This window comes from Suricata suricatta, chromosome 11 (genome assembly GCF_006229205.1).
Source record: "Suricata suricatta isolate VVHF042 chromosome 11, meerkat_22Aug2017_6uvM2_HiC, whole genome shotgun sequence".
Lineage (NCBI taxonomy): Eukaryota > Metazoa > Chordata > Mammalia > Carnivora > Herpestidae > Suricata > Suricata suricatta.
In genome coordinates this window covers 105,259,594-105,272,362 of record NC_043710.1, presented here as the reverse complement: position 1 = coordinate 105,272,362, position 12,769 = coordinate 105,259,594, and positions in this window count along the sequence as shown.

Genomic DNA, 12,769 nt, shown 5'->3' with positions numbered 1-12,769 from the left:
TTAATTTGTGATTTTAACTATGACATGCCTTGTTAATGGCCAGGTTTGTTGAGTCTGATGGGATTTCTCTGGGCTTCCTGGATTTTGATGTCTATGTCTTTCCCCAGGATAGGAAAGTTTTATGCTATGCTTGGCTTATATAAACCTTCTACCCCTTTCTCTCTTCATCTTCTGGGACTCCTATGATTTGGATGTTATTCCTTTATAATGATTCACTGAGTTCTCTAATTCCTGTATCATATTCTTTTGCTTTAGTTTCACTCTTTTTCTGCTTTATTATTCTCTATGATTTGTCCCCTGTATTGCTGATTTGATGCTCTGCTTCATCCATCCTGCATCTATTCAGATTGCATCTCAGCTATAGAATTTTTCATTCCATCTTGACTAGATTTCACTTCTTTTATCTCCACAGAAAGGGACTCTAATCTATTTTCAACCCCAGTTAGTATTCTTATTATGATCATTCTAAATTCTGGTTCAGAAATCTTGCTTGTATCTGTGTTCATTAGGTCTCTGGCTATCACTTGTTTCTTCCTGTTTTTCTTTTGGGATGAATTCCTTCATTTCATCATTTTGAAGGAAAAAAGAATTAATAAAATAAAAACATTAAAAATTTTAAAAAATAAAATCAATATCAAAAAATCAAATAAAGAATGCTAGATTTTAGGTGTGTGTCAGTCTGGTTGTTGAAAGAAGCTTGATAGAATAGAGACAAAAAAGGAAAGAAAAGAACTGAAAACAGTGTGTGGGGGGAGGAAATTGTTAGAAATGTAAATAAGTAAATACAATAAAATAGAATATAATAAAATAATGAAAGTAAAATAGAATATTTAAAAAATACACAAAAGTTAAAAATATAGTAGAAAAACAAAAATCTTTTTTATAAAAATGGAAAATAAAAATAATTTTCTGTATTCAAGAATAAGAAAAGAAAAAGAAAATTAGATGGACCAGTGAACAGAATGAAATGTGATTGTAATTACGTTCAGTTTACCCTACAAGTCAACCCCTGAAGCATCCTGCAGTCCGTAAACTAAGCAGGCAGAGAGACTTGTGTTCCTCCAGAGTGTGATTGGCCCAGTTTGAGAAGGCTTGGTGTCATGGCTCCATTCTCCACTAGACAGCACTGCTTAGCTTACTGGGGGCAATTGTTATGGTGCATGTCAGCATGAATGCACATGCACAAGAGGCATGAAAATGGTGTCACCCAGCTACCCAGTCTCTAGTATCAGGACTCTGTGCTCTCGTCCCCCACAATCAAGCACCCTTTCTTTGTCTCTGGCTTCCACCCACTCCCTGCCTCTATGCTGCCCATGAACAAACTGTCAGCCTGCCAGGCAGCACCTCCCACCCAAGTTTTATCTCAGATGGGGCTGTTTCCAAACCCCTCACTTCTGAGGTCTGTGCAGCTTTGACCTGCTCATACCCTCTGGGGGAGAGTCTCCTGGATGCTGGCCCACCCCAGGAACATTCACACGACCATGCAGCTACAGCTGCCCAGAGACTGCAGCTGGGTGCCAGCCTACCCCAGAAAAAGTTTACATAGTCATATAGCAGCAGTGTTTCAGGGATTATCGTAAATCACAACACACAGCTGACACCAGACTTCGCCATTAATGTCCTAGTTCCAACAGCAGTGAATGTGGCTGTTCTCTGGGATCCTCTGGAGCCTTTGCCAGTGAGGAGGCTGCACAGCCTCTACCAAATGTTCTCCCAGCAGGGATCCACCTCTCCCCGTGTGCCCCGAGGACCCCTCAGACCTCACTGTCTGCTCCTGGGGATTGGCCCTTCCCACCAGAACTCCATCAGGTATTGAGCTGTGGCGTTTTGGACTCTGCACTCCTCTGTTTATAGAGTCTGAATGAAATTTAAACGCTCCCCTTGATCCTGTCTCCTTTCTCCCTTCTTTGTTGAGTCCCTTGCTGGTGTTTACACTCCTTTTCTTTCTCTCTGACTCATTTTGGAGGGAGTGCCTTTCCTGTACTCTCCCCCCGTATCCATTCTCTCTCCCCCCACAAGCAAAAATAGCTTTCTATCCTCTGTGGCATCTCTCCCCCAGTTCATCTCTCCACCCCCTGTACCTGCCAAGTTCTATGGTTCAAGTTGTGCAGATTGTTGTGTTAATCCTCAAATCAGTTTTCTAGGTGTGCAACATAGTTTGGTATTGATCTAACTGAATTTCAGGGATGGGAGCGGGGAGGACTTTCATGCTGCTTCACCATCTACACTCAGTGCAATCCCGGTTAAAATTGCACTAGCATTCTTCTCAGAGCTAGAACAAACAATCCTAAAATTTGTGTGGAAACACAAAAGACCCAAAATAGCCAATGCAATATGGAAAAAGAAAACCGAAGTGGGAGGCCTCACAATCTTGGACTCTAGCCTCTACTATAAAGCTGTGATCATCAAGACACTATGGTATTGGCACAAAACAGACACACTGATCTGTAGAACAATGGTGTAGAATAGAGATCACAGAATTGGGTGCACAAATAGATGGCCAACCAGTCTTTGGCAAAGCAGAAAAGAGTATCCAATGGGAAAAAAGGCAGTCTCTTTAGCAAATAGTGCTGGGAGAACTGGACAGCATCATGCAGAAGAATAAACCTGGACCACTTTTTTTTACACCATATCCAAAAATAAATTCAAAATGGATGAAAGACACAAATTTGGGACAGGAGCCATCAAAATCCTAGAGGAGAAAACAGGCAGCAACCTTTTGACCTTGGCTGCAGCAATTTCTTTCTGGACATGTCTGTGGAGGCAAGCAAATTAAAGCAAAATTGAACAATTGGGACCTCATCAAGATAAAAAGCTTCTTTATGGTGAAGGAAACAATCAAGAAAATGTAAAGACATCCAATGGAACGGGAGAAGATATTTGCAAATGACGTGTCAGATAAAGGCTTAGTATTGAAAACCTATAAAAAACTTACCAAGCTAGACACCCAAAAGACAGATAATCCAGTGAAGAAATGGGCAGAAGACATGAATAGACACTTTTCCAAAAAAGACATCCAGATGGCCAACAGACACATGAAAAGATGTTCAACATTGCTCATCATCAGAGAAACACAAATCAAAACCACACTGAGATACCACCTCACACCCGTCAGAGTGGCTAAAATTAACAACTCAGGAAACAATGGATGTTGACGAGCATGTGGAGAAGGGAGTTGTATTTTTAAGTTTTTGAGGACCCTCTATACTGTTCTCCACAGTGACTTACCGATCTGCACCCCCTCTTCCCTCAACAGTGCACAAGGGTTCCTTATTCTCCACGTCCTTATCAACACTTGTGTTTTTATTTTAGACATTCTGGCAGGTGTGAGGTGATATCTTCTTGTGGCTTCAATTTGCATTTCCTGATTGATTTCGAGTATCTTCCTATGTGTCTGTTGGCCATCTGCCTGTCTTCTTTTGAAAAATGTCATTCAGGCCTTTGACCCATTTTTAAGTTGTTTTTTTTTTTTTATGGGTTTTGGTGTTGAGTTGGTTGTATATGTTCTTTTTATAGTTTGGATATTAACCCCTTCCTGGATATGTCACTTGCAAATATTTTCTCCCTTCCTATAGGTTGCCTTGTCCTTTTATTGATGGCTTCCTTCACTGTGCAAAACCTTTTTATTTGTGTGGAGTCCCAATAGTTTAATTTTGCTTTTTGTTTTCTTTGCATGAAGAAACATCTAAAAAATATTTCTGTGGCCAGTGTCAAAGAAATTATCGTCTGTGTTTCCTTCCAGGCTCTTATGGCTTTAGGCTTCACATTTAGTTCTTTAATTCATTTTGACCTATTTTTGTGTATGGTGTAAGAAAGTGGTCCAGTTTCATTCCTTTGCATGTTGCTTCCTGGTTTTCCCAGTACCCTTTGTTGAAGAGACTGTCTTTCCCCCATTGTATATTCTTGCCTCCTTGTGGCAGGTTAATTGACCATATAAATGTAGGTTTATTTCTGGGCTCTCTATTCTGCTTCATTAATCTGTGTCTATTTTGTATCGGTACTATAGCGTATTTTATTATTATAAGTTTGTAGTATATCTTGAAATCTGGGATCCTGATACCTCCTAAGCTGGAGTTCTTTAAGATTGCTTTGGTTATTCAAGGTCTTTGTGGTTCCATACAAATTTTAGGATTATTTGTTTTAGTTCTGTGATAAATGTTGGAATTTAAGAAGTAGTGCATTGAATCTATAGACCGCTTTGGTTAGTAGTGACATTTTAACAATATTACTTCTTCCAATCCATGAATATGGGATATCTTTCCATTTCTTTATGTCATCTTTAATTTCTTTGATCGATGTTTTACAGTTTTACACCTCTTTGGTTAAGGTTATTTGTAGGCATATTCTTTTTTGGTGCAAATATTTTTTTTTCTTTTTGCTCCTCAGCTTGGTTGCTTTCCATTACCCTGTCTTCCAGATCACTCGTCCATTCTTCTGCATCCTCTAATCTGCTTTTGATTTCCTCTAGTTTGTTCATTTCAGTTATTGAATACTTTATCTCTGGTTCTTATTTATATTTTCTATCTCTTTGTTGAAGATCTCACTGAAATTCTCCACCTCTTTCTCAGGCCTGGTGAATATCTTTATGACCATTATTCTGTTTCTGTGGTTTTGCCCTCTTCTTTCTTTTGTAACATCTTCCTTTGCCTCCTTACCTTCCCTTTCTTTATCTCTGCTTGTTTCCAGATACTAGGAAAGTCAGCTACATCTCTTGATCTTGACAGTAGTGACCTTATGAAGAGGTCTTCTGGTGCCCTGTAGGGCAGTGCACCCTGTTCACCAGAACTAGGCACTTGAGTGGTGTCTCCTGTGTGGGTTGTGTGTGTCTTACTCTTGTGGCTGATCCATGCTTGCCTTCAAGTCAGTCAACTGCAATGGTCCATTTTGCCTTTTGTGGATACACCAGGCAGGGTTTGGCCCCTGTGCTCTTCAGACACCAGTCCGGGGCTGCTGTGGGCTTGTCATCGAACGGTATCAGCAGGCAGACAAGCTGCCTGCCCTCCACACAGCTGCCAGTGCTGCAGTTGCATCAACCTGCCAGTGTCCACCCTGCCTGGACCTATGAGTCTTTCTTTGATGGTCAGGGCGAGCAATCAGACCAGATGCCTGTTCCTAGTCCATTTGGCATGGCTATAGTTGCATTGATTGGAAAGGCACTCTCGTTGTGCAGCTAGCTATAAAGTTCAGCTGCTGGAACCGAGGGCACACTGGTGTGTGTGTGTGGTTGTCTTCCCCTCTCCTCGGGGTGGGGGTCACTTTGAAGTGGTATTTGTCTGAGAAGACTTCTTACAGGATCCATATGGGCAGGAGGCACTTTGGAGGAATGCCTGCGGAGTGAGGCAGATTGATGAGGGCAGATTCCTAGGAGCACATGAAAGCAATGAAGTGTGTGCACTGCTAGCAAGATAGGTGGAGAGTGTTTTCTCTGGTTCCTGCAAGTGTCTGGCTGTGTAGGCTTAGCAGGTGAGGTGGGAGAGAAATAGCACCCCCAGAGCTTTTGTTTGTGGAGCAGTCTCCTAAAGATCTCTGCCACCCCCACCCCAGAACCTGTTCTGATATCAGTAAATAAATTTTGTATACCACAGGTGCGTTTCAGACTGCTGCTTCTCTGCCGTACCTCAGCCAAGTTGTTATCCTGGCTCTTAAAGGTTGGAGACTATTTCCTATCACCCTCTGGCTTTCCCAGGGTTAATATGCTGAGTTTTTAAGTATGCAGAGTTAAGGGATGGCTCAGTCGGTTAAGTGTCCACCTTGGGCTCAGGTCATGATCTTGAGTTTTAGGAGTTCAAGCCCCACGTCGGGCTCTGTGCTGACAGCTCCAAGCCTGGAGCCTGCTTCTGATTCTGTCTCCCTCTCTCTCTCTCTCTGCCCCTCCCTCACTCGCATTCTGTCACTTTCTCTCAAAAATAAACATTAAAAGAAAGTTAAGTACACAGTTAGGCCCTGCTGATAGTAAAAACTCACAAAGCGGAGCCCCCTGGTTTTCAGAGTGAGGGACTCGTCCTCCCACTGAGGTATCCATGTCCGGGTCACCTGGAGCGGGGGTTTGATACTGTCCTTCGTGCTTGTGGAGTCCCTCCCATTGGGGTCAGTCTAACCAGGGGTTTGGCGTCCATCCTTCCTACCCTTTTTGACGTAGCCTCTTCTCTACAATTAATTGTGCAGCGTGTGTTCTGCCAGTCGGTTGATTCATTTTCAGAGTTAGTTACTCTAGTGTGGCTGTTTATCACATGCCCATGTGATAAACTGAGCTCAGAGTCCCTCTGCTCTGTCATTTCTGCAACTCTTTTTTTTTATGTTTAAAGTCCGTGATTTCTTTAGTAAAATTCCTTCTTTAATTCCTGATATTGCTTATTTCTCATTTCCTTTGAAGTTAGGATCATGTTTTATCAATTTTATCGATCATTTGAAAGAACCAGTTTTAGTTCTATTGACTTTTCTCTATTGTGTTTTTCTTTCCTATTTTGAGAGTTTCTATTATAATATTTCTTTCTTGCTTTCTCTAGTTTTTAAGATGGAATATTAGGTTTTGAACTGATAACTTTTTTTTCTAGAATAACAACTTAATGGTATAAATTTCACTCTAAACACTATTTTACCTGTATATAAGTATTAAGTTATATTAGAATTTTTGTTCAGTTCACAGTACTTTCTAATATTCCTTGACTGTTTCTTCAGTCCATGGATTATATAGAAGTACGATATTTAATTTCCAAATGCTTGGAGATTTATCAGTTATTCTGTTATGTGTTTCCAGTTTAGTTTCATTGTGGTCAAAGGACTTACTTTGTATGATTTCAATTATTTTAAAATTTAAGGCTTGTCTTATGATCGAGATTATGTTCTATCTTGGTGAATGTTTCATGTGCATTGGAAAAAATGTATATTCTGCTATTGTCTGGTGAACTACTTTTTAATGTCAATCAGATCTAGTTAATTGATTGTATTATTTAGTTCTTTTATATTTTTGCTTATTATTAGTTTCCTTGTGCTCCCATCACAAATTACCACAATTTGGTGGCTTAAAACAACATTATTCTCTCGTAGTTATGGAGCCCAGAATTCACAAATTAAGGTGTAAACAGAATTGATTCCTTTGGAGGCTCCAAGGGAGAATCTGTTCAATGCCTTTCTCCTAACTTCTAGTGGCTGCTAGCAATCCTTGGTCTTCTCAACTTGTAAATATATCATTTCATTATTTGCCATTATCTTCACATCATAATTCCCCTCTCTGTGTTGTCTTCCTTCCCCTTAAAGGGACACTTATCCTTAAATTTACAGTCCACCCTAATCCAGGATGATCTTGAGATCCTTAATGAATTATGTCTGCAAAGAGTATTTTAGTAGATAGCTTACATTTAGTGGTTTTAGGTGAACCCGTCTTTTGTTGGAGGATACCATTTAACCTACTACATGACGTTCTAGCCACTTGTTTGTCAATTACTGAGAGCACCGTTGAAGTCACCAGCTATTACTTATTTTGGATTTCTCCTTTCTCCTTTCATTTATATGTGCTTTTTATATATTTTGAAGATCTCCTGTCAGTTGGACACAGATTTATGGTTAAGAATTTAGGATGAATTGTTCTTTTTATCAGTACCTAATGAACCTATTCACTTCTGGCAATTTTTCTTTCTCTGAAATCAACTTTGTCTGATATTCATAAATCCTTATAAGCATTGTTTTGATTAATATTTGCATGGTAGACTTATTTCCATAATTTTAGTCTACCTATATCTTCATATTTAAAATATAGGTGTCGTTTCTTTTTTAAAAAGTCATTTGATATTCACTATATTTCAATTAGTATGTTATGACTTTATTGATATGCTTTCACTTAGGGCTGCCATTTTATTTTCCCTTTGGTGTGTGTGTGTGTGTGTGTGTGTGTGTGTGTGTGTGTGTGCATGTGTGTGTGCACGCACACATGTGTGCTTAGTTCCTCTAGAACTAGAACTGTTTTTGTAATAGACTCAGAGCTTCCTGTTGTTCTTAGCAAGGTTTGCCTTCAAGGGAAAGTATTTCACCAGAGCTTAAATAACTTGGGTTTACCAAAGCCTAACCAGCCTCGGAGGAGGAAGATAACCCAAGTCTGGGCTCTTTTTAGCCTTCCTGTTTTAATGAATGAGGTGGATAGTAGGGGACAGGAAGCTGAGAAGCGCTTATAAAGCTTAGGAGCATAATCTCACTGAAATAGAGACTAAAATCATAGTATATAGAATGTTTTCCCTCTCCCACACCTTACCACCACATTAGTAGAAATCTTGTATGAAAATGGATGAAAGCTAAAAGCATTGTAAGCCTCAGACCCCTAAAGAGCATCTCAGGAAGACCAAAGACCGTCTCTAGGGGAAACAAACCAACAGGTCTAAGGAAATTTTAGCCTTTGACACCATTTCTGTAATAAACAGTAAACGCAGTCTAACTCCTATCCAGATAAACATAACGTCTCACACTAAAAGCAAATCTATGTCAGTTGCAGTTTATCTAATATATCATGTCCAGCTTTTGTTTAAAAATAACAAGGCATGCAAAAAAAAAAAAGTCTAAAGAAACAATGTAAGCATCAAACCCAGACTGTGCTATAGTAGAGATTTTGGAATTATCAGACCAGTAATTTAACTATAATGTGCTAATGGTTCTAATGGAGAAAGTAAGAAACATACAAAAATGGATGGGTAATTAAATAGAAAGGAAACTGTAAGAATCAAAAGCTAGAAACTTATAACATTGTAAAAGAAATGAAGAATACCTTTGAACTCCCTAGTGGACTGACCACAGCTAAGGAAAGAATCAGTGGGTTGAAAGGTATGTCAATAGAACCTTCTCAAGGTGCATAGGAAAAAATAAAGAAGAAAACAAAGAAACAACACAATATCAGAACTGTGGTGCAAATACAAAAGATATAACATACACATATTGGGAATACCAAAAGGAAAAGGAAAAGAACAGACAAAATATTCAAAACAATATCTGAGAATTTTCTAGAATTAGTGACAAAAGTAAACCATAGACTTAGGAACTTTCAAGAACACAAAGGATGATAAATACCAAAAATATCTACACCTAAGTATATCATTCAAACAATAGAAAATCAAAGAGAAGAATCATGGTAGGAAGCAGAGGGAGAAAAACATCTTCCCTATTGAAGAACACATATAGGGTATCTGTCCTATTCTACAAACTTATGAATATGTTAGGTTACATGTTGAAGGGAAGTTAAGATCAAATGCAAAGTTAAAGTTGCTAAAATTGCTGAATTAAATAGGGAGAGAATCCTAAGTTACCCAGGTAAGCCTACTGTCATCACAAGGGTCCTCACAGGTGAATGAAGGAAGCAGACAAGGGAAAACCAGAGAGAAATGTGAGAACTCAGTCCAATGTGGTGGCTTTAAAAATGGAAGAGCCAAGGCATGCAGATAGCCTTTAGAAGCTAGACAAGGCCAGGGAATGAGTTCTCTCCTGGACTGTCCCAAAGGGCACAGAACCTGCCAACACCTTGATTTTAGCCCAATGAGGTCCATCCTGAAATTTTGACATCCGGAAATGTAAAATAATACATTCATATTATTTTAACTGCCATTTTACTCTTTGATAATTCCCACATGTATGTTATCTCAGTGTTGTTGATGACTGTTGTTTATTCCCTTGTAAGTGGTGATTTTCCTGGTTCTTCACAAGCCGAATAGTTTTGGCTCATAGCCTAGATATTTTAGATATTAGACTAGGAGATTCGCGGTCTGATTTATACCCTTAAGGACAATGAAGATTTTTTAAAATCAGGTAATTGATTTAGCTAAGACCAGAAGTTCCAACCCATCTTTGGTGGGCTTTAGTTTAAGGTCTGTTCTGTTCTAAAACCTTTGCTCTGCTATTCAAATCTGTCCCATGTGTGTGACATCAGTGGCCAACCTGGAGCCTGACCAGCCTATAGGTCAATTCCCAAATCCTTTAGCATGTTTTTAGGGTAAGATCAACACATGCTAAACTCAGAGTTCAGCCTGGAAGTTCATCCGCAACTTTATGGGCTCACTCTTTTGAGCTTGTCTTCTCTGCAATTTTACTTACTCTTTTCCACTCTCTGGGGTTCCAACTTTTGGTCTTCAGCCAGACAAATGGCAGGAAGAAGGACTCCTAGCCTGGGTTTAAAACCTAACATGGTTTTCTATATTTCCTGTAGCACCTGAGATTAAGCAGGATCATTTGAACACGGTCTGACAAAGACAAGCTTAGTACCACACTGAGTTTCAAACTCTTAAGGGAAATATTTTTTGGATAAGATCCAGTGTATAATAAGGTTTTAAACTTGAACAAAAGTATAATAGAGAAAATCTAAGCTTTTTAGTGTTTATATAAATGTAAATTTGCATGTAGTTTTTAGAAATAATAGAAAAATTCGTGTACCCTGACCCAGTTTCCACAACATCTTACAAAACAGTAGCAAAATATCATAACCAGCATACCAACACTGATAGTCAACATCCAGAACATTTCCTGCACATTGCCCTTTTATAGCCACACCTACTTTCCTCCCACCCCCTAGTCCTTCTTAATGCCTTTAGCCCCTGCCAACAATTTACGTGTTCTCCATTTCTATCATTTTTGTCATTTAAAAATATTATGTAGTGGGATCATACAACATATAAGCCATAAATATGAGCAAAGAAAACAAAGAATTTGGTGTGAGATCTTTAAAGTTAGGCTATAAAGGGGAAAGACTCTTTAAAATAGTAGTAGCAAAGCTAGAATCAGCAATGATTAATTTTACCCTTAACCCAATTTCTTTCTTCTTTTAATAATCCATCTTATATAAGTTAATACATATATATACACATACATATATAAGATATAAATATGTATTTATGAAATATATATATATATACACACACACTTCAAATATATGTTTCATATTATAGACCATAATATACAGGGTCTTTTAGCTTAAAGAAAACTGTAAGGTCTTTTGTTTGCCATGATGCATCTGATCAAATTTCACCTGTTTCTACACAACTCTCCTTTCTCCGTCATTTTCCAACCCATTGATTTTTTTCTACTCATTTACTGAAGATTTTGAAGAATTTTAACTTATAGTCTTATTTTATTATTAAAATTTTTGACATCCTCCGGGTAGACCTCGATGTTCATATAGACAATTCCTTCAATACCTAAATCTCTTTGCTCCTTAACCTTCTTAGCTTTAAAGACCCATGAGAGTAGCCAAATGGCAATCCAAGTTCCTGTTACCCTGGCCAGCTTAACTGTAGCCACCTCTTTTCTTACCTACTTCCTAGATGTTTCTGCTATCTTTTTTCCCCCATAAGAATTTAAGTGTATTCAAGTATCTCCCATCTGGGAAAAATACACTGTCTTGAGCCTTCTATCCTCCCTTTACTACCCTAACTTTTACTTACTCACCAATGCCCCCTCATTCATCTTCTCACAAGTTCTCGTCAGTCCCTGTGCTCACTTTCTCTCCCACTCACTTCCTCAACCAGTGCTTTTTGTTGTTGTTCCCTGAGGCAAGATCATTAGCAGCTTTTCCTTCTCACTCTCAAGCTCACCCAGGGAAATCACAGCTCCAGTGATTTGAACTGCCATTTATATTCTGATTCTTCCTAAGCCAGTTTTTTTTTTTTTTTTAAGCCAGGTCTTCTTCACTTCAAATCGTTATATTCAACAGTCTGTTGAAGCAACGTCTCCATTTGGATGACCTAAAAGTACCTCAAACATAGATAGACTGTTCATATCTACATTTCTTTTCTTCCAAAACCACGTCTCCTACTGTCCTGTACTTGAATGAATGGCACCAGTAGCCATGCAGCTGTACAACCCCGAGTAATTTCTGCTTATAACCCCACCTCTATTCTCTCCTAGCCAATCACTGTTTCCGTCAGTTCTGCCTCAAATTGACTTTTCACCCATCCTCATTGTTAGTATACCCTTTTAAATCCCCATTACCTCCAATCTAGATTACTTAACAGCCTTTTGTTGTTTGACATTTATTAAGCATCTACTATGGCCAGAAACTGGTGGGCACTCAGGACAAACCAATCAATAAAGACAGATAGCCATGCTTGCTCTTAGGCAGGTCACCTTTTAGTGGGGGAAGATGGCCAACAGTCAATGAACATAATGAAAATATAAATGATATACTGCTTTGGAAAGTGAAAAGTATTCTTGCAAAAAAAATCAGAGTAAGGAAAATGCTAATATGCAAGTGTGGCTGTTTCCAGTGTTAAATAAAGAAGATGACTCTGAGCAAAGACTTGAAGAGATTTAACAATGTGAAAACCTGGAGGAAGAGAGGCCAGAAGAAACAGCCAGTGTAAGAAGGTCTGGGGCACTGTAAGTGGGATTTTGTTTCCTTTACTTGAGTCAAACACTGTACCAAGGAGTTTGGATTCTGCCGTGCCACATGACAGGGCACTGAAGTTGGCTAGCGTAACATATCCAAATCTTCATTTTAGAAATATCATCTCAGATTCTTGAACACAAAGATGCTGGCCTGTATTTTCTGTATCTCCAATTCCTAGTTCAGTGCTAGACACACAATCTGTATTGAACAAGTATTTGTTGAATAAATAATGAGAGTAGGCTTAGACTGGAGGCAGGGAAATTAATTACAAGACTACTATTTCAATACTAAGGATGAGAAATGACAAAGGACTGAACTAAATCAAGACAATAGGGATGGGGAAAAAGGAACAATTTGAGAGATATTTAGAAGGTAGAATTTATGAGGCTTAGTGGAAGCCTGCTTGTGAAGAGA